The sequence below is a fragment of the Ursus maritimus genome, unplaced genomic scaffold, assembly GCF_017311325.1.
Source record: "Ursus maritimus isolate PB19 unplaced genomic scaffold, ASM1731132v1 scaffold_5, whole genome shotgun sequence".
In the NCBI taxonomy this organism is placed as follows: Eukaryota; Metazoa; Chordata; class Mammalia; order Carnivora; family Ursidae; genus Ursus; species Ursus maritimus.
Window position 1 is genome coordinate 44,605,968 of NW_024426663.1, and position 21,464 is coordinate 44,627,431.

General features: G+C 39.3%; 1 long non-coding RNA gene across 1 annotated transcript in view; it reads right to left on the minus strand.

The window, feature by feature from the left end:
* LOC121100719 overlaps positions 1–20,262 on the minus strand; it is a 133,756-nt gene extending 113,494 nt beyond the window's left edge. Inside the window, exon 1 of the long non-coding RNA XR_005832494.1 lies at positions 20,167–20,262. This is a non-coding gene — a long non-coding RNA (uncharacterized LOC121100719). The remainder of the gene's footprint in view (positions 1–20,166) is intronic.
* Positions 20,263–21,464: the final 1,202 nt, after the last annotated feature.

The window sequence follows — 21,464 nt, forward strand, 5'->3', positions numbered from 1 at the left end:
CTCAGCATCCCCCCACAAATCCACTCTTCTCTAATTCCCATAGTAAATAGCATTGCTATATATGCCACTGCTCAGGCCAAAATCCTTGGAATAATCTTGTGTTCCCATAAGCAAATAATTCTATCAGTGTTACCTATGAAATACATGCTAAAAATAGCCAGGTTTGTGCGTGTGTGTAAGTGAGAGAGAGAGAGAGAGAGAGAGAGAGAGAGAGAGAGAGAGTGTGTGTGTGTGTGTGTGTGTGTATGTCCATGATTTCCACCCTAATCTAAGAAACCATGACCTTCTACCTGGATTACCACTCTTGCCTCCCGTAACCCATTTTCTGTAGTCATGGATCTTTTCAGAACATAAATTAGCATGGATCACTCCCCTCTCAAAGCCCTCTAATGGCTTACTATCAACCTCCAAATACAATCAGAGCCCCTCATGAAGGCTAGGAGAGCCTGGATAATATGACTCCTGTCTCCTTTCCCAATCTCAGTCCTACCATGCCAGTGTCTGCCCACACCACAAAAGCCAAGCTCCGCGCTTTGCATTTGCTTTCCCCTCTCCCTGAGGTGTTCTTATCACAGATCATGGTGGTTGGTTCTTTCTCATCATTTCTCTCTCAGCTCAGTTTCTTCTTCAGAGGTCTCCATTCCTATCTCTGCAGTTATTCTCTATCACATTAGATTATGAGATCGCCCTCTTCATTTTCTGTATTGCCTTTATTATTAGTTAAAAGTATGCTGTTTATTTTTGGTTTATCTATTGCTGACTGTCCTATACCAGACATATAATAGGCTCTAACAAATAACAGGCCCACTGGTAGAATAATGCCCCCACCTCCGCAAAGATGTCTACGTTCCAATCCCCAGAACCTATGCATATGTTATGTCATGTAGGAAAAAAAAAATCTAGATATGATTAAGTTAAAGATCTTGAGATGTGGGACATTCCTCCACAACATCTAGATGTGCCCAATGTAATGGCAAGGGTCCTCATAATGGGATTGCAAGGATTCTAAAAGAGGGTCACAGAGAGATAGGAGATAGGACAACGACAGCCGAAGATGGGGTGATGCACTTTGAAGATGGACGAGGGGGACACGCACCACAGAATACAGGCAGCCTTGAGGAGCTGAGAAAGGCAAGGAAACGCATTCTCTCCCCAGAGCCTCCAGAAGGTACACAGCCCTGTTGGCATCTAGATTTTAGCTCCATAAGACCAGTGTTGGATTTTTTTCCCCTCCAGAACCAGTAAGATAAATGTGTGTAATTGGTTTACCATCATTTGTTACAGCAGCAATAGAAAATGAAGACAGGGTCTCAGATAAGTTTGTTGAAAGAATAAAAGGATTCTAACTGTTGGGAATAAAGCAGCAAAGAAAACAAAATGGTAGACATACATTTCTGTCCTCATAGACATTATAATCTAGTGGAAGAAAAAAGACAAAACAATTATAAAAAATATATTATGTGCTAAAGTAGAAGGTAACAAGGACTAGGGGGAAAAATAAACAGAGGAAGAGAGATAGGAGAGACTAGCTGGAGGTCATTGCAATTTTAAATAGTCTTTTTAGGGTGGCCTCAGTAAGAAGCAGAGAGCTAAACAGATACATGGATGAGGGGAGGGAGTAAGCAACACAGACAAGGGAGAAGAGGATGCTAGGCAGAGGAAACAGCTGATGAGGACTTGGAACTGGATGCTGCCTGATGTGGTAAAGGAGCAACAAAGAGGTCAATGAGGCTGGATCAGAGGTGTGAAGGGGGAGTAGCCAGACCAGAGGTCAGAGAGGTGGGGTGGTGAGGGGCCACTACAGAAGCCATTGCAAGGAAGGGTCCATTACTCCAAATGAGAGGTGAGCCTTTTACCTGATTTACATTTTAAAAGAAACATTCAGGCTAAAGCAGGGTTGAAAATTGGGGTGGGACAAAGGAGGAAGCAGGATTCTCAGGAAGCTTTGCTATGTTACCATGAGGGAGAAGGAGCCCCTGGACAACATGCTGGCCGTGGAGACACTCGTGCGTGGAACAAATTTATCCTGCTGGGCAGACCTCTTCTCATTCTGAACTCTCAGCTGTTACCTACTCTTGTGTTTTTTCCCAAAATTTTTACTATTCCTTCATCCCCCAAATAAATAGAGATCTTTTATCTCCATCTCTGTACCCCCATAACATCCTTAACTATCTTATTAGAAAAAAAACTTGAAATAATTTTAGACTAATGAGAAGTTGCAAAAATAGTACAAAATTCCAATACACTCTTCATCCAGCTTCCCCTGATGATATCATCTTACATAACCATGCTACATTATCAAAACCAGGAAACTGACATTGGTAAACACTTTTAACTACACACCTTACTCAGGTTTCTTTAATTTTTACCTGCACCTTGTGTGTGTGTGTTTCTACAAAATTTTATCTCAAGAATAGATTTGCATCATTATAATTTTGTTATTTCAAAATTTCCATGTATATGGAATCACAGAGTATGTAACCTTTTAAGACTTGCTTATTTCATTCAGCATGATACCCTGGAGCTATATCCAAGTTGTTGTGTCTATCAATAGTTCATTCCCTCTAATTGCTGAGTCATATTCCATTTTATGGATGTATCATAGTTGGCCTACCTGCTCACCCATGAAGGGTAGGGGGAGTGTTTCAGGTTTGGGGATATTATAAATAAAGCTTCTCTGACCATTTGTGAATAGATTTTTGTGTTAACTTAAGTTTTAATTGTTCTAAGATACACATCTAGGAAAGTAATTAACTGGATCATGTGGTAAATATAACTTTATTAAAAACTGCCTGTTTGCTGCGCAGAAGCTGTTTTATTTTGCATTATCAAGAGCAATGTATGAGAGATCCACTTCCTCTGAACCCTCGCCAAAAGTTGATGTTGTCAGTATTTTTTATTTTAGCCTTTATCGTAGGTGTGTGGTGATACCTAATTATGGCTTTAATTAGCCTAATGGCTACTTATGCTGAGGAGCTTACTGACCTTCTGTATATCCTCTCTAGTGAAGTTCAAGATGTTTTGCCCATTTTCTAACTGGGCTGTCTTCTTGTTATTGAGTTTAGAGAGTTCTTTATATATTCTGACTACAAGTCCTTTTTCAGATAATGTGATTTGCAAATATTTCTCCCCATCTGTGACGTGTCCTTTCAGAATCTCTTAAAAGGATCTTTCTCAGAGCAAAAGTCTGTAATTTTCATAAAGTCTAATTTATTGATTTTTATTTTATGGACCATGCTTTTGGTGTCATGTCTAAGAACTCTTTGCTAAACCCTAAGTCAAGAAGATTTTCTATGTTTTCTTCTAAAAGCTTTATACATCTACATGTTACATTTAGAGTTAATTACTGTGTAAGGTGTGAGGTTCCTTTTTGTGCCAATGGATATTTAATTGTTCTAATGCCATCTGTTGAAAAGACTGCCCTTTCCTTATTGAATCGCTTTTGCACCTCTTCACCACACCTGTGTAGTTCTATTTCTAGACTTTTTACTTTGTTCCATATCACACCGTGTCTTAATTGTTGAATTCCTTGTCTCTCTCCTTCTCTCCCACTGGATTTGAAAGTGATGACTGTGTTTTTCTCAACTCTGCCTCCGGGGTACTTGGCACAATGTCTAGCCCACAGTAAACATACAATGAATAAAAGTTTATTAAATGAATGAAAGAAACTTGGCTGCTTTGGTTTTTATAAGTAATGAACCACCTAAGTCAGCTTGCACTTTTGAGAGGAAGTAAAAAGCATTTTCACTGAATTATCTATTATCCTCTCCAGTATTTTTTCAGCGGCCATCTGTTCACACCACTTAATAGCTTTTTGAATCAATCAAGACATTATTTTTGTAATATGTGGACAGATGTACTTACTCTAAGGGAACTACAATATGAGATATGGTCCTTGCTCTTCAGGGACTGGCATCTCACAATATTGCATAATGGGAACAAGGAAGGGCTTCATGGTCAAGCAACACTGAGATGAGCCCTACATGGACACTTATTAGCCATGTGACTTTGGGCAGTTTGTCTAATTTTTAATGCCTCCATCAATCAATAGGTGTGATCCTGATGATAACAGCACATACCTCACAGGGGTGTTGCAAAGATGAAATCTGAATATGCAGTTAAAGCCTTAGCACAGGATCCTCCTAGCACTTACTAAAGACTTAATAAATTCTATCTGCCATTATTAATGTCTATTTATTAATGCTGTAAATAGAAACTTTTATTACAGATACCATCACTATAATAAAGGAAGAATTCTTTGAGGAGGACTTGACCAAGCTCTAGCAGAGTGAATTAAGAAAAGCCTCTGTTCCATCTTGGAACCTAAGTCAAAATTATAAATCTGTTTTCAAAACCATTTACAGTCAGTGGCCCCTCTGGTTTCTAGCTACATCACCAAATCTGATATAAGCAAGCATGGGGCATTTTCAAATCAGCAGTAAATGCATTTTTTTCAGTAGAGATAGAAGTATTCATTTAATAAAGACTGAAAGTTGCTAACTTCGCAGACCACATTTTGATTATGGAGGACTGGCCATCCCAAAAAGTTAAATAAACTTTCTTCTGCTCTCAGGAAACCATTTAAGCTTTGCAGTAGAAATGACAGTTATGTGAATATGATTCTCTTTGCAATCATTAATCGCATCTCTCTAAACATCCTAATGAGCTTGAGTGAATTTTCTAATTATTCTATGCTTTCTGTGAAGCCATTACTCCAAGTGCTAATTATAAATGAACAAATACATAAACATTTGGTGTTTTAACACATTTTTCACCCTTCATAAATACCCAATATGCTTTATCATTTCTGTATGAACTTACATAGCTCTCTTCTGGAGACAGATCATAATGGATTAAATGATAGTAAAATAGAGTTCTAATGCCTCAAAGCTTTCATTACGATGAGGTTATGGGCCATGGGGAGGTTGCAGAGGGCTGCTCTTCGCTGGCTTCTAAGATAGTTCCCAAGCAAAGATGTCTGTTCTCACAGCAGATCCTCCACTGGGAAGTCCACAAGCATCTTTAAACATTGGACCTTTCGATTAAGAAAATCCACATCATATCCAAACAGCATCTGTATTGTGACCCTTGTGCAAACACTATTTATTTCTAAAACACACTGGGGGCCAGTGTGTCAACTACAGATTCCCTGAAAATACCACCCCAGAGAAGCTGTAGCTGAAGCAAAGACAAGTTTATTGCTTCTGGCAGTAAGGAAGACCACTACCCTGACAGAGTCTTAGTAGCATATTGGAGGGGAGCAGGAAAGGACAAGATTCTTAGGAGGTTTGGGGTCTGGTTTAGGGTGAATGTTTCATTGGCGGGAAGTGAGAGTGAGGGACCTTGACTGGGACTGAGCAAAGTTCATGCCAGAATTGTTAGGCTAGGTGGAACGAGGTGAGATTTGGAAGGGAGTCTTGAGGAGTGGCCAGTTATTGGTTGAATCTCACAGAGAGACCTAGTATGGAGAGGGCCAAGGAGGTTAGCTGCATGGTCTATTATTTTTTAAAAAATGGATGTTCCATAAATTCTTGAAATAAGTAATAAAGTTATTTTTATCTTCCCAAGCAAGAATTTCTTGGAATAGTAGTGTCCTGTTAATAAAGTGACAGTGAGCTGTGTGATTCCAGCTGGTTTTGGTTCTCACGAGAGGGATACACATGTGATTAGGTGTGTAAAGACCTCCTGGCCTCCCAGCCTGAACACTGACACCTCTGGTTCATAGATCTGCTCTTTGTTCATTCTTGTCATTGGGTTAAGGCATTGATGTCTCCAGGATGTCTCTCTTTAAACAGAATTTTTCTAGAAAGTAGTAGAAAAGTGCACTGTTAAAAGTATGAAAAATTAATCAATAATTATAGATTATTAAATGATTAAATAAATTCATTTAGGATTCAATTATTAATCAGAAGTCATTCCCCTGAAAGGCCTTGAGGAAGAGGCACAGAAGTAAATGTTCTGAGGGGAGCCATGTGCCAGATGGAAACTCAGGTCATGGTGTCAGGAGGATGGGCCGCTGCTCTGAAGGATGCTGTGGGCAACTGGTGTGGCTTAGAGTACGTGTGTGGGGAGACGTACTGGAAAGACTCCCTTCTCATCTTGTCTCTCTAGGAAACGCTCCGTTGCTCCTGGTTAGGTTGTCAGGGGACTCTTCCCTGAGGATTACCTCATCTCCTCTCATAAAAGCATTTCCTGGGGTTTTCCCACAGCGCCTCCTATGGGATCACATGTGTATGCGGAGCATCATGTACCAGTGGGTTTCACTAAGATGGAATTTTGGAGATCAAACAATACAGAGGTTGAATAAAAATAAATATAGACATATAAACCATAAGCCCATTTGTGTAACCCAACTCAAGTTTACTTTTACTCTGTCTTTTCTAGATCACCATTGTTTTCCTATTTTATTCCCCTTCTGGTCAAAAGGCTTAATCCCTTATTGCCTTTTCTATGTAGTACTTTTTCTTTTACATCAGATCTATTTTTTCTCTTCATTTCTCTTATATCTTTCCAGTGAAATGTAGATATATGACAGACAGATTTATTAAATCTATACATTAATTAAACATAAATATATCAATATATGTTTAATATTTATATATAAATTATATGTAATATAAATATATTATATAAAATATATGAATATATAAATATATAAAAAATTTATGTTACATATAATATAAATATATTATAAATTGTATAATATAAATATGTTCTGTGTAAATATATAATAAATTATAAATAATATAAGCATATTATGTATAATAAATTTATATATAAATTATATATAATTTAAATATATATCTATAGATATAAATAGAGATACACATAGATCGATCTCTAACATGGACGCAGGTCAACTCCCTTAAATTCAGGAAGAAACTCTTTCATAGCTACTAGATTAAATCCTTTGACAAGCCCTTTCTCTCCATACTGCTGACAGCACCACTCCACTCCCCTGAGCTAAGGCTCTAATGGGCATCTTTCAACCTTCACCCATCCCAGAACCTCCTCTACCTCATTTGGGAACTCCTCGACTTTTTAAAGATCATTAGAAAAACTGATTTCCTCAGTCTCTTAAATTTTGCCTATCTCATTTTCAGTTCCTGTCTTTCTCACTCCCTTCTGAATCCACTTATTTTCCAAAAGTTTTCATATTACTTCTATTTGTGTAAATATCTTTAAATATCTTCTCACCTATCACCACCACTAACCCCACCAGCATCACCAACACATTAGGTTGCCAGAGCTTTCTTCTATTAACACGTACAAAAAATCCTTCACTGGCATAGATGATTTTCCTGAAAATATTAATACTCTTAAAATAGGTACCTAAAGGTACCTATTTACCTACATGTCAAATCACTTTTTCTTATGAAAAACATGGCATCCTAGTAGATTAATTATTGAAGGGAAGTAGGAGATCATCACAGTGGGCTGTTGGTTCCCTATGATACTGAATGCTTTAGTCTGAGTTTTCCCAAAAGCACATCCTGAGAAAAGAATTTTGTGAAAATCATTTATTCTGGAGGTAATACCAAGATGCACAGGGAGAGAGTGGGAAAGTGGGAGAGGAAATAATAGAATAAAGGTGGGTTATTACTGTGGGCAATGGGGTCCATGCCTGCTGGGAGTCTCTGGGAGACTGTGAAAAACACACCTCAAAACTCTCCTCCCAAGAGGTGAGGAAGCTGGGATATTCATCTAACAACTCCGATTTCTTATTGATTGAGTGTTGCTTCTGAGGTATTAAATCTCCAGCCCTCCCAGCTTCCTGCAGTACTGCTGAACATACCTTTTGTTGTAAAGAAAGCACTCAGACAGAGAGACAAAGGAAGTCCTGGAAGTCCTGGCATAGATAGGAAGCTTCTGATAGTGACTTTTGGGGTTGGTGAGAGTATGTAAGACAGGTACCAAAGGCATCGGAGCTTCTGTTTCATCCTTTTCCAGGCTCAGAAAGCATCTCCTTTAGCATTTTCTTCAGTGATCTGATGACCATCTGAAGGAGTCTCACCCCATAATCCTTGTAAGTTTTCAGGGGAGAACACACACCCAAAGGAATTCTCCCCGAGTTTCCCTCAGCTACAGAGAGATATGGAGGGACGATCACAAATTCAGTTTTAGACATATTAGTTTCAGTTGTCTTTGAATCATCCAAATGGAGATGCCATGTACACAACTGGGTATGTAAGAACTGAGGGCTTCAGAGGGGAGGGGCGTGGGGGAATGGGACAGGCTGGTGATGGGTAGTAAGGAGGGCACGTATTGCATGGTGCACTGGGTGTTATACGCAACTAATGAATCATGGAACTTTACATCAGAAACCAGGGATGTACTGTATGGTGACTAACATAATATAATAAAAAAATATTATTATAAAAAAAAAGAATGGAGCTCAGATGAGAGGAAAAAAAAGTAGGCACCTGTACATCATTTACACATAGGTGTATTTGAAGCCATGGAAATGGATGATACTGCCTACGGAGAAAATGTGCAAGGTATGAGGAGGAGGTCTAGGCTTGAGTTTTGAGTAATTACCCAAATCAATGTCTAGCTAGAGGAAGATGAGCCTAAGAAGAGGTGAAGAGGCAGAGCAGGAGCTCCGAGATAGGAAGGAAAACAACCAGGACAGCAAGAGGCCAGTGAAGCTGGGGAAGAGTGTGCCAAGTGCTTCACAGACTTAAGCCAACAAAAGAACATGGCTACAAAACCCGCACTACAGGCACTTAGATACAGGAGATTACAGAAGTAGCTTATTCGTTTTACTTGAAATCTCCTAACAGAGGGATGGAAGTCTGTGTGATCTTCTTTGTTCACAGACTACAATGGTGCACATAAACTGGAACCCAATTCAGTATCAGGATGCTTATTATATTTATGCAAATTGGGAGTTGACAGAGTAATTGCAGAAAATTACTTTTTTTCCTAAAAGGAACTAAGAATTGTAGTACCAAGTTATCTATCTGATCTCTGTACATAGTGTTCTCTGAATTTATTTTCACAAACACTTTGAATATAATAACTTAAACTGTATCATCTTGTGGCAAATTTGATTTAAAGAATAATGGTAGCAACAGTATGGCAGAGAAAATGATTATATAAGTTTTCCTAGCATTCACAATAGAAAAAAAATTAGGGGCGCCTGGCTGGCTCAGTTGATTGAGCATGCAACTCTTGATCTCGGGGTTGTAAGTTCAAGTCCCACTCTGGGTGTAGAGACTACTTAAAATAAAATCTTTTAGAATGAAATCTTGCCATTTGCAATGACATGGATGGAACTAGAGGGTATTATGCTCAGCAAAATAAGTCAGTCAGAGAAAGACAAGGATCACATGATTTCACTCATATGTGGAATTTAAGAAACAAAACAGATGAACATAGGGGAAGGGAAGGAAAAATAAAATAAGATGAAAACAGAGAGGGAGACAATCCATAAGAGACTCTTAATTATAGAGAACAAACAGGGTTGCTGGAGGGGAGGTGGGGGGGAGGGGTAACTGGGTGATGGACATTAAGGAGAGCACTTGATGTAATGAGTACCGGATGTTATATGCAACTGATGAATCCCTAAACCCTACCTCTGAAATTAATTATACAATATACGTTAATTGATTTTAAATTTGAAAAAAAAAATTTAATAAAATCTTTAAAAAAATAGAAAAAAATGAAATCAAGCATGAATCAGACAAATTACAATCAGCTAAATCCAATAAGTAACTGGGACAGCATAACTCCTAGATATCATAAAACATGCAATCCTAGGCACACACGGAAGGAAGCTTTGAGAGTTTTGCAAAATCAATTAGAAACAAAAGGTTTCTGTATTTTGAGGATGGATAGAAAATCCATCATGAGACCTTTAACGGAGTGTTGTAGTCAGTTACTTTGTGCTGTGTGGATCTGAGTTACAACTCTTCTGGCAAAAGCCCTTCTTGAGATAAGTGTTTGTGAGAGACAGAGACAGAAATAGAGACAGAGACAGAAAAGAGAGAGAGACCAATGTGCTAATTAACAAGTAACACCTATATGCAGTTCCATCAGAGTTTTAATAACATAAAGTCATAGACAGGTAAAAAAATGAATGAAACACACCCAAAAAGGAAAAACAGAAACAAAAAACACACAAATACAGTGTGTCCTTACTTCATGAGAAGACCTCTCGCTGCTAAGACCCTAGTACACAGTCCAGAATAAGGGGAGTGGACTTGGGGGCAGCTTTTCACACTCACTGTGCATATGAATCACCCGTGGATCTCTTTAAAAATGCAGAATCTGATTCACCGAGCCTGAGATTCTCATGTAAAATAAACCTAAGTGTTGCTAATGTTGCTGATCTTGGGGCCACCTTTTGAATAACTGGGTTGGGACAAAGCCTAAAAGTGGCAGTTTCATCCCAACGAGAATAAAAGGCCTGGTAGCTGTCTGAGATGAAAATGGGGGAGAAAACTCAAGGCCAAGCATAGCAGGAGGAGAAAAAGGAAGATCACCATGTGCAGATGGCCAGAGACTGGAGGGTGAAAGTAATCACAAGCAGCAGGGCTCTCATGGAGGCACATCCTCTCCTTATGAGAAGCCAGGAAGATCCTAAGCAGCAGCCTAGAGCATGAGCCAACTCTAGAAGCTCAACCGGATAAATAGCAGATGCCTAACATAAACCTAAAAGGTCCAACTGAGACAAGACAAGCAAGCAAATACAATTAGCCATTACATAGACAGCCAAAACTTTAAAAAGTGCAGACTGAGACAAAGAAACTCACCTTTGGAACATTGTCTGCTTGCTGTTTATATAAATTCACAGAAATAAATCAAGCCTTCCCAGCTCACTGGAATAGACAGAGTACACTGTACCAAGGGACAATGACTAATAGCAAAGTAAAGGAAATCCACCTCTTGCCTTAGTCATCAGCAAAAGATGTCCCTCGGCCTAGATTAGTGGCCCTTTGTAATGCTGGCAACACCTCAATCCTCTTTTATTCTGCAGGACTGAGTCAAAGTGTCCAACAGTGTTATCAAAGAAGCAGGGACTGGAATGGTTTTCCATACCATAAAGTACAATTCTAGTTCTTTATATCCTCCATGATACATTTAAATTCAGTGTGATCAAACATAGTTGAATGGGCCTGCTGGAGAAATGACTTTTCCTATTTGTTTAAAACCCATGCTGTTGGGGTGCCAGTCATTAAGCGCCTGCCTTCGGCTCAGGGTGTGATCCCGGGGTCTTGGGATTGAGTCCCATATCGGGCTCCCTGCTCCGCTGGGAGCCTGCTTCTTCCTCTCCTACTCCCCCTGCTTGTGCTCCCTCTCTCTCTGGCTATCTCTCTCTCCGTCAAATAAATAAACAAAATTAAAAAAAAAAAAAAAGACCCACACTATTTACATTTAAGTCCTCATCATACAGATCGGTTCTCTAGACCTTACATTCCCCCAGCTACCTTTATGCTAAGGATCAAGGTGAGAATTCCCCCAAGGTAATTTTTAAGCCCCCTCTCATTCCTACAGGGCTGCCTGCCTGTTGGCCCACCTTGTGCAAGAAACCATCAAACCTCTATACTTTCACTAAAGCTTAGTGAAAGGGTAAATCAAAGGTCAGACTCCTTGGATCAATTTCCTAGGTGTTCCATCAGCCTTATATCCCTAGGCTTGAGGTCTGCTTCTGGAATATGGCTGCATATGCATCCACAAAATGTTCACACTATTTTTTAATGTTTTTACACTTTATATAAATGGTATTAAATATCTTAACAAAATAGTACTGACTAGAAATGCTGAAACACTATGAGTAAAACCTACGTATGTAACATTTATGTAAATTAAAAGTACATGCACACTCTATCAAGCATTGCCCTTGATTAGGCGCTCAGACTGATGGACCCTCCACCATCTAGAATCACCAATGGTTACTGTAGTAAGGAGAGGGAAATATGGTGCCTCACACCCTGGCTCTCAAAGGCTTCCTCAGAAATGACACACACTAGTTATGCTGATGTCTCATTGCCAAAACAAGTTACATGGCCATGCCCAATCTCAAGGGAACCAAGAAACGTGATCCTACCTGAAAGGAAGGAAACCAAAATATAGGTGAAGAGTCCTAAGAACAACTACACACAAAATTTCAATTCAAATTTTATAATACTTACAAATTAAAGGATGAACATCAAACACATTACAGTGGTTGCCTATAGGACTGAGGGGGATGGGAATGGAAGCGGTAATGAGGTAAGGAGCTCCGTTGAGGCAGGGCTCGATCTCACCATCCTGAGATCACAACCTGTGCCCAGACCAAGAGTCGGACACTCAACCGACTGTACCACCCCAGTGCCCCAATAATCGAAGTTTTAATGGGTCATTATGACTCAACTAATATGCCAGAAAGGAACTAAAACCCAGGTCTTCTGACTCCATATTCAATTTCCCTAAGTCGCTAGGTCTCAGGGACTACATATTTTGACCTATAAATAAAAATTATTTAATTGATAATAGCTTCCCATCTACATGATGATTTGAACAGGTATTTCTAAATTGACATTTATTTTTTCATTTGGTATTTTAATCAAGAGCACACTGCACACCTAGAATAAAGCTCATTTTATTCCTCTTTGATAAGCAACGTTAGTTTTGGAAATAGCTAGGAATTGAGAGTCAAGTGAACCTGAATTAAAATCCTGGCCTTGTCATGCACCAACTTTATGACTTTTGACAAGTAATTTAATCCCTGTAAACATCAGTGTCCTCATTTGTAAAGCAAGGATAATAATGCATAATTAAAGGGGCCATTATAAAGATTAAACAAGAAAAGGACATACACAGAGGCTGGCACATTAAACATTTAACTTTAGCTTTTTTTTTGCCCCAACTTTTATATGATAATTTACATTGAAATGATAACCTGTGCTTACTGCTCCAGCCTATCTGCTAGTCATTGATATTTCCTCTATTTTGCTTACACTATTACTAGTTAAGGGTTATCTTTACTACTTACCCAGGAAGTTCACCACAAATATAATGAGCCAAAGTGAAAATGGGTCATTGGGGCCTTTAGATTGACGTTTTCAGTTTTGTAGCTCTACAAAAAGGACTGGAGCATGTAAACGTACCCTTTAAAAACATCCTGTGATGTTGCCTAAACTTGAGGAAAAATTCAAATGATAGAATAATCCCTGAAGCTACTAAGTTTTCGTTTAATTTGTCTGTCAGAATTCCGTTCCTGCCAGCCAGCCAGCATAATGAATGAAGGTTTCTTCGTGTTTGCAAGAATATGATCTAATGTAACCACCAGTATATTCTAAGAGATCAAAGAAAGTTTTAAGAAAAATACAGTTAGGGGCGCCTGGGTGGCACAGCGGTTAAGCGTCTGCCTTCGGCTCAGGGCGTGATCCTGGTGTTCTGGGATCGAGCCCCGCATCAGGCTCTTCCGCTATGAGCCTGCTTCTTCCTCTCCCACTCCCCCTGCTTGTGTTCCCTCTCTCACTGGCTGTCTCTATCTCTGTCGAATAAATAAATAAAATCTTTAAAAAAAAAAAAAAGAAAAAGAAAAATACAGTTAAAAATATACATGCAGTTTAAAAATGACTGTTATTCATTAGAATTTTATTATATGTCTATATATCTCCAGATGACATACTGTTACATTTATATGATTTTGAAATCTAAGCTAATATGAGTACTGTCATACTGTAAACATTTTTTTCTGTGGCTTGCCTTTCACTCAACAGTGTGTCTTTGAGAATGGGTCAGGCTGATGTGTGAATCAGTAGTTCACTCTTTTTCACTACTGTATGATTTCTACTTATAAATACACCACAACTTAGGTATTTAGGCTCCACCTTCAGAACAGTGGTTGTTCCTGAGTAGGAGGCAGGAGGTTCAACAGGGGAGAGGCCCAGAGTGAGGGGGAATGAGACTGTAGTAAACATTTGCCATTTCTACGTTGAAGGGGGTGTTCATTTTATAATTGTTTTATATTATGTATTTTCTTTTGTATTTATAAAATATTTTATAATTTCAAAAACAGAAAAAGGAGGTGGGAGGAGGATGTTGCTATTTTTTTTCAATCTGACCTAAAATACATGGCCATTTCATCAATGTTTCAATTATATTGGCATGAATGTCAATGGGTGGTTTTTTTTTTTTTAATTGCTGCTTTTTTTTAAAGGACTTATATATTTATTTTACAGAGAGAGCATGCACGAGTGGAGGGAAGGGCAGAGGGAGACAATCTTCCAGAAGACTCCCCACTGAGCACAGAGCAGACATGGGACTGGATCCCATTACCCATGAGATCATGACCTGAACTGAAACCAAGAGTCAGATGATGCTTAACTGAGCCACCCAGGCATCCCTTAATTGCTTCTTCTTAAAGAGTGACCCAAAGTATAAGGTGTTGGTTTCTTTAGCTTTCTTTTCCCATGTCATCCCAATCAAATATGAGAACCACATGTGAAAATCATCTAGAAAACACCAGCATCTGAAAACTGTTCTATTTACCCCAGTAAATTTTCAACCTGCTTACTCTATCTATGGCAAGCCAAGGCACTGAATGGCTACAAACTCATTTATCAATAAATATCATTGATTTAAAACTAGCTGCCAAATAGTGATCTATAGAAGATATATGAAACATTCATAAAACAATCTTACAGACACAAAATAAGAGATGGTTGACAAAGACAAAACAGGAAAGAAATGATTGGTACAGATGGAGGGGACAGAATTCACTTATTCATTCACTTAATCAATCATTAAATAATTATCAAGTACTTACTATGTGCCAACCACTGAGCTAGGGGCTGAGCTCACAAAGGTAAATTTGATGCAGGCTCTGCCCTCAACAAGCTTACAACATAATGCTTATACTACAATACTGCTTTGCAAGTATTTCCACTACAAAGCTCCCTGCATCATTTAGAACAGCCTATCTTGGGGCAGTTGTTTCCTCCAGATAGGCTTTGTATCTTACTGCCCAGTGCCTAGCATAGCAGCTGGTGCAGAAAAGGTCTCATTAAATTTTTATTGAGCAAATCAAAAATGAAAACTGCATTGCACTAGAAATCTATTTCTCACCATTACCTTCCATTTTCTTCTTCCTAGCAAGATGACTTATTTTTAGATTTTTGCCTTCAGAACCTAAGTGCCTTCAAATAACAGTGCTCACTGCCCCCCTCAATTACCCTCAATGCTTCCATCCTACCCCTACACACACACACACACCCAGAGAGAGAGAGAGAGAGAGAGAGAGAGAGAGAAAAGAATTTTTAAATTCCATTCGTGACCATTTAGAGCCATTAATGAGAAACTGGAGTTTAACAATGGAATCTCAGAAAACATTCCAGGGAATTATTTGCTTCACTGTCTCACTCTAAAGTGAGAATACTGTCCCAGCATTCTTGCACACAGAGATTTGAGAGAGCTAACAGTCTGCATCTTTGCTCATTGCACAAATCAACTTGGATAGGGCAGCAGACAGATGACCTTTGTACAGTTGAGGAGGTCAAAAAAATTAGCAAGAAGGGCAGCCGCCTAGAGGAAGCAAAGCAGAGGCAAGGGTTTTGAGAATCAGGCCAGAATGTAGCACCCTGGGACAAAAGAGAATAACAAGATTGGAAAATTGAGTGTGCTGCTTTGTTAAAGAATATGGCAGAGGAGAAAGGAGATTAGCATAAAACCTCCAATTCTAATGGTTTGGGATCTCATGGAATGTGGGGAAGGAGTGGGGTGGGGGGAGAAGTCTAAGGCACAAGGGAGAAGTGCCCCTGTATTTATCACAGATTTTCTACTGCCTGCATATATCCTGATTTATACAGCCTTATCAGCAGGGTCAGTACTGAGCTGGAGAACTGATCAATATACCCTGGAAATAAAGATCAGCTGTTTACCATTATTCTTCACAGGAGTTGATGATCTGAAAATTCCAAACAATTTAGCATTTTCTGTAGTCAGCAAAGAACTTGGAAAATATCTGAATTTTTAGTTTCCAATCCCTATCAATCAAAACCCCAGACTTAAGTCTGACCTTCAATAATAAATTCTTTTAGTATATCAAAATTTTATTTATATTAGTCTTTTTCATTTTGAATTGTTATCAGTGAATTTGGATATAATTATTTAGGAACATAACTTAGCATAAATATTCCCAAAAAGCAAACAATTTATCATGTCTCTGTTTATAGGCGGTTCCCAACCCAACTGCATTATTGACTCTGGTGCCTGAAACCATTTCTTTTACTCTGCTCTAACTATGCACATTTTTGGATCAGGCTGGGAAAACAATGGGTACCTCAGAAATATGTTCTGTTTGATATTTAAAGAACAAACCCTATGTTCTCCTTAGGCCAAGAAGGATATTTTAAGACATTGCTTGCTCTAGGCACAAGATATACTTTAAAAAAAATCTCATTTCTCCTTGTTTAATCCAAGAAAGAGTCTTCAAAATCTAAAATGTGTATGTCATGCATAGAAGCTTTGCCCTCAGTCAATAGGCTACCTTCTACTGGCCATGTCTACATTACCTCCCAAACAGATAGCTGAATCAAACTTGTAGGAGTTGTTACATGGACTGAAACAATGCCTACTGGTACAAAGGCTTCATTTTCTATCCTTTTCTACTTCTGAAAGTGATCTAAGTACAGCTCTCCAAACCCACGTGCCTCACAAGATGCTTCTGTCAGTCCAATCTCTTTGTTGTCTCCTTCTTAATCAAGCACATATTAAGTGAAGTCCTCAGGCATGCCAGGCCCCCAGCAAAGGCGTTACAGCTGTTCTCATCATGGAACTAGAGAAGACAGAGGATGACCAGACCATTTCAAAGCAACGAGATGAGGAGTAGGTTAGGAGAAAGCAGAGTGGTTGCACTTAGAAGGAACTGGCTCTGTGGGAGGGCAGTGGACACTGGCCAGTGAGGGCGGTCACAAATCCCTGTCACCAGTCACTTTGCACTGCCACTGGTGTCCTTGAAAATATTTCAAAACTTACTCTGGTATTGGAAGTAAGTGCTAAAATCAGTTTCAGAAGTCAAAGCCAGAAGAAACTGGCCAAGGCTTTGGGCCAGAACAAGATAGGGAAATCACAACACAACATTTCTCTTCCTTTATCAATAGGATACACAAATTCATGATTACAAAACGGTCTATAAATTAGATGTTCTAATGTCTCTAAATCCAATTCTAATTGACTGTGATTCTTTTGTTCTCTTACCCCCAAACATAAATCAAAGCATTAATGGCCTTAACATTGATCTAAGTGACTGAAAAGGTCTTGAAAAAATATCTTTGTCTTTCCATAAATCTCCTCATTTACTATTTTAAAGAAGGCCTTTTCTTCCCCTAAACGAATAAAGATCCCCGTGCAATTGAAATTTCCTTTGTCTAATGAATTACAGAGAGATGAACCTTGAAATAAAGATGTGTCAATGATCACCTGAACCGTGGCATTAAAGAGAAAAGTTAATTTTTAAAAGGAATGTGTGGAATCAAAAAGAGAAAAAAAGGAAAAAGGATTTGTGATTTTCCAGGTTGACAGCAGATATCTCTCAGGAAAACAGGCATGGAGTGAGTAATCAAAACTTGTATTTTAACTTTCAAGAGTCTCTGTTGACAGTCTCTTCTACTCAGTCTCAAATAGCTCTAATTAACCTAAAGTCAATACTAAAATTCGCCTGCATGTACGTTGGTTTCCACGCCTCTAGACAAGCATTCCTGGGAAGATTCCACAGTTGCAGTTAAGACAGGGATGAAGACAAGATGAGGCAAGAACACTTCAGCACTGCTTTTTTGAAAATACCTTCACTTGACAAAAATCTAAGAGAATAATTTTCATATTCCTACTGCCAGCAGAAGAGTTGTTCACTCTTTGGCTAATGGGGGGGAAAATCTCTGGTTCCAAGGGATCAGATGTAGAGTCTGACCAATGCTGACCCTAAAATCAATCATTCTCCCAACATACAAACCATAAAATGAAAACAGAATTCACACATTTCCCCTGACTGGGGGATAATGCAATGCTTTTCATGTTCTACAGTAAAACCACAAATTTAAACATGTAGGGAGATGCCGGTTTACCTTCCTGTCGGTTGCTTCTGGGTTGGAACACAGGTCTCACTGAACATATTTGTTCGAAATCTACTTAGGTGTTTTAAGCTTGAAGAGACCTTCTAAAAATCATCTCTCACTCACATGTTTTGTCGACATCCTCTGAGATGCTTTTTATTCAGTTAAGAACTGTTTCGTCCTTCAGGATGATCACTGAGGGGAGACAGCTATGGGTGTTTGTAGCAGAATGCAACATGCCATAACTTTAGCAATCATGGATATTCTTCTCTCCTGACGAGTATCTGCCGTGACACTTCACATCTTGCATTTGACTCAAGGCTACGGCCTACTCAAACAACTCTCAGAAAGTCCCAGGTTCCTTGCCTAAATTTTGGCAACCACAAAGGTGTTTTATTTCCCTCCACTTTAGCCCCTCCTAGGAAATATACACACAGGGGTATTACACACAAGATTATATTGGGATCATTCAGAGTATTTGCAACACTTCACATGAGCATTCTCCTATAGACTAGGAAAGCCACCACCCTAGCTGTGATTTTCCTTCCCTACTGATTTTGGTGAAATTAGAGATCAAAATTGAACTCTGTTTCACACTGGTACCGATCTTTGGTCTGACTTGAGTGTCGACAGATGTTTTAGAAATGCTTTCTCCAACTCATTAGGAAACTCCTTCCTCCTGAGCTCCTGCTGACAGGTTAAAATCAAGCAGTATTCTTTGTCTTTTTTCGATTTGGGCAACAGGTAAAATAACTTTCTTTCTTTGTGCAGAACAGGAATAATCCATCTTCCTCACTCCACAAAACACCCTACATTTGAACAGCCTGCAATATGACTATGTGGGAAACAAGCAGCAAGGGAAAGTAGAGAAACATTCTTAGGAAAAACTGTCACTTTTACTTCAAAAGCATGCAGCGGTAGAGTGCTTGTGAAAGAAAAAATACAAATGGTCTAAAAATAAGCAAATATCATCTATCATGCTAAGGTTTTATTTATCATCCTGCTTAGAGCAGACAAAAAATACAATCAATGCTATTGTTGCAATTGGAGGGGGGGAAACCTCTTAAAGATGCTGATGGAAGAAAAAAGCCCTCTGTATCCTTCCTGTTACCACTGACAGCCTCTGAAGTGTCATTCTGGTGAAAGCTAAAGGATAAAGGTAAGATACAAGAATTACTCAAAAGATGTTCCTGCCACTGGCATCTGTCACTTGGGATGAAAGTAAAGTAAGAGATAACAGGTTAATTAAACAGCACAAGAACAGGTTAATTAAACAGCACAAGATCATCGGAATCCCAGAAAAATGGGAACGTGGAATCGCAGAGGTGCTCTGAATAAAAAAGGAGAGGTCATTCCAGGTGAAACAAAGAGGTTATCAATTTGGAGCAGTATTCTTGGTTTCGTGACACGTGGCCTAAAATAGTGATTACATTCAAACTCCAGAAAAATCGTTCACATGAATTTCTCATGGTGCAGGTAGGATTATACTGTGACGTGTGCCAATTCTATAACTCATTCAGTAGACGGGGACTGAGCTGTGGCATTTAAAGCAGATAAAAGGGCCATGTGCCAGGACCTATGCTGGCCTATATAAATCTGAAGATGTGTAAGAGAAAGACACAAGCATGAAGAGCCAGCCATGGGGGGAGGGCATTCTAAAGGCCAGCCAGCCTTCTATATGATTCCAGAGAGTCTCCTAATGCAGTGAGTGGTTCCCAAATATTAATGTCCATGTGACTCACCTGAGTATTCTGTTAAAAGGCAGAATCCTATTCAGAAGATTATGACGAGATCCCTATGATGTTGATGTTACTGTCTCTGGGCTACACTTTGAGTAGCGGGCCCTAAGTTACAGTTGATTTCAGCTATTTCTGCAAAAAGGAACGACAGGAAAAATGGAGCAAGTATTTCTTGGCCTGCTCTGCAGTAAGAACGGAGGTCTCTGTGGCCCACAAGTCTGCACACACAGAGGACAGCAAGTGGCTGCTCTCCATCTCCTCTCAAGAGGGAGGCAATCTACTACATTGGCAGCAATACAAAAGCAGTTTCATGACGAGGAGCCCCTTGATGGAAATCTTGCTAATGGCTAGAGTAAGTTTTAAAGCAGATTATAAAATGTCCTTACCTGGATTCTAAGGGAAAAACGTTTATAGATTTTTCATCTGTCCTGAAGACTGGAATGGTGATTTGGCTTTCCAAAGACTCAGTTCACCCTGCGAGTCTATGAAAATAAAGCACATAAAAGTGACTTTCAACATTTGCTCAGTGCATTCCTATTACAACCTTTGGTCACATTGTGTTGGGAGATAGCTGGTATACTTAACTGAGATCTCTCCTGTCAAGGTTTATGCTACAGAGAAAATAATCGGATTATGGTATCTTGACAAAAGTGCCAAATGATAACTATGTGTGAGAATTAGCTTTCTTAAGAAATGTGTTTATTTAAATGTTTATTTAAAGCCTAAGAGAGGAAAAAAAAAAGTTAAAGGCAATCCTTAAATTTTACCCTTAGAATTTACAAAGTGAAGAGAATGCAAATCTACTCACATCAGCTTCAGATTCAACCCCTTCCTGTCTGCACTAGGACCATCATGTCCCACCTCCCTTTGTATCAAACTCTCACATTCTAACAGTTCTTGTTTCTCAATGTAAACAGAAGCAAGCTTATCGTGGTTCCACCTTAACAGCAACAATTTCCGACGTCTCCAAATCCTCCTCCAGGGCTGCTCCATCTCATCTTTCTCAGCTGTCTCGCACAGGGATCTTCATTTGCTTCCTCCACACTTACTTTTATTTTTTAAAAGTAGCAGAACAGTACTTTTCAAATGAAATCTAACATGGGAACCCTAAGACAAAAAATGAACACAAGCACAACTTCCCTGGTTGAAAGAGGGGACAGTGAGTACAGAAGCCCCAACGCAGTCCTCCTCCTCTGCTGGTCCAGGCAGTCCCCACACAGCCTCTACAGACCCCAGGTTCTGCAAACCACCTGACCGCTCCTCCTCCTCTCTCTAGTCAAAGGGAATAGTTAAGCACACCCAGGATTTCTTAGTCAATAGGCGCTTTCTGCTCTGTCTTACCTGATACTCTAAAGAATTTGAGACTACAGACAAGTGAGGAACTACTTGCAATTCCCACATATTTCATTCTCTCTCTCCAATGCCTTTGCACATTCTGTTTCCTCTGTTCTAATCCTCTGTTGGCTTTTCCTCTCCCCTAGAATAAAAGCCCAATTGGTTTTCAATACCAAAAAGCATCTACTCTATGTGCAAGCTGCCTCCCTCCTCTGTCCTTACTGCCCCTGCTCTCACTATGCTCTAGCCCCACCACAGGCTTTGTATGGCACATGTGTTAATGAGGAAGCGCCTTATAAAGGAAACGCTGCAGTATTTTTCTAAGAGTTTGTTTTCCTATTAGATATAT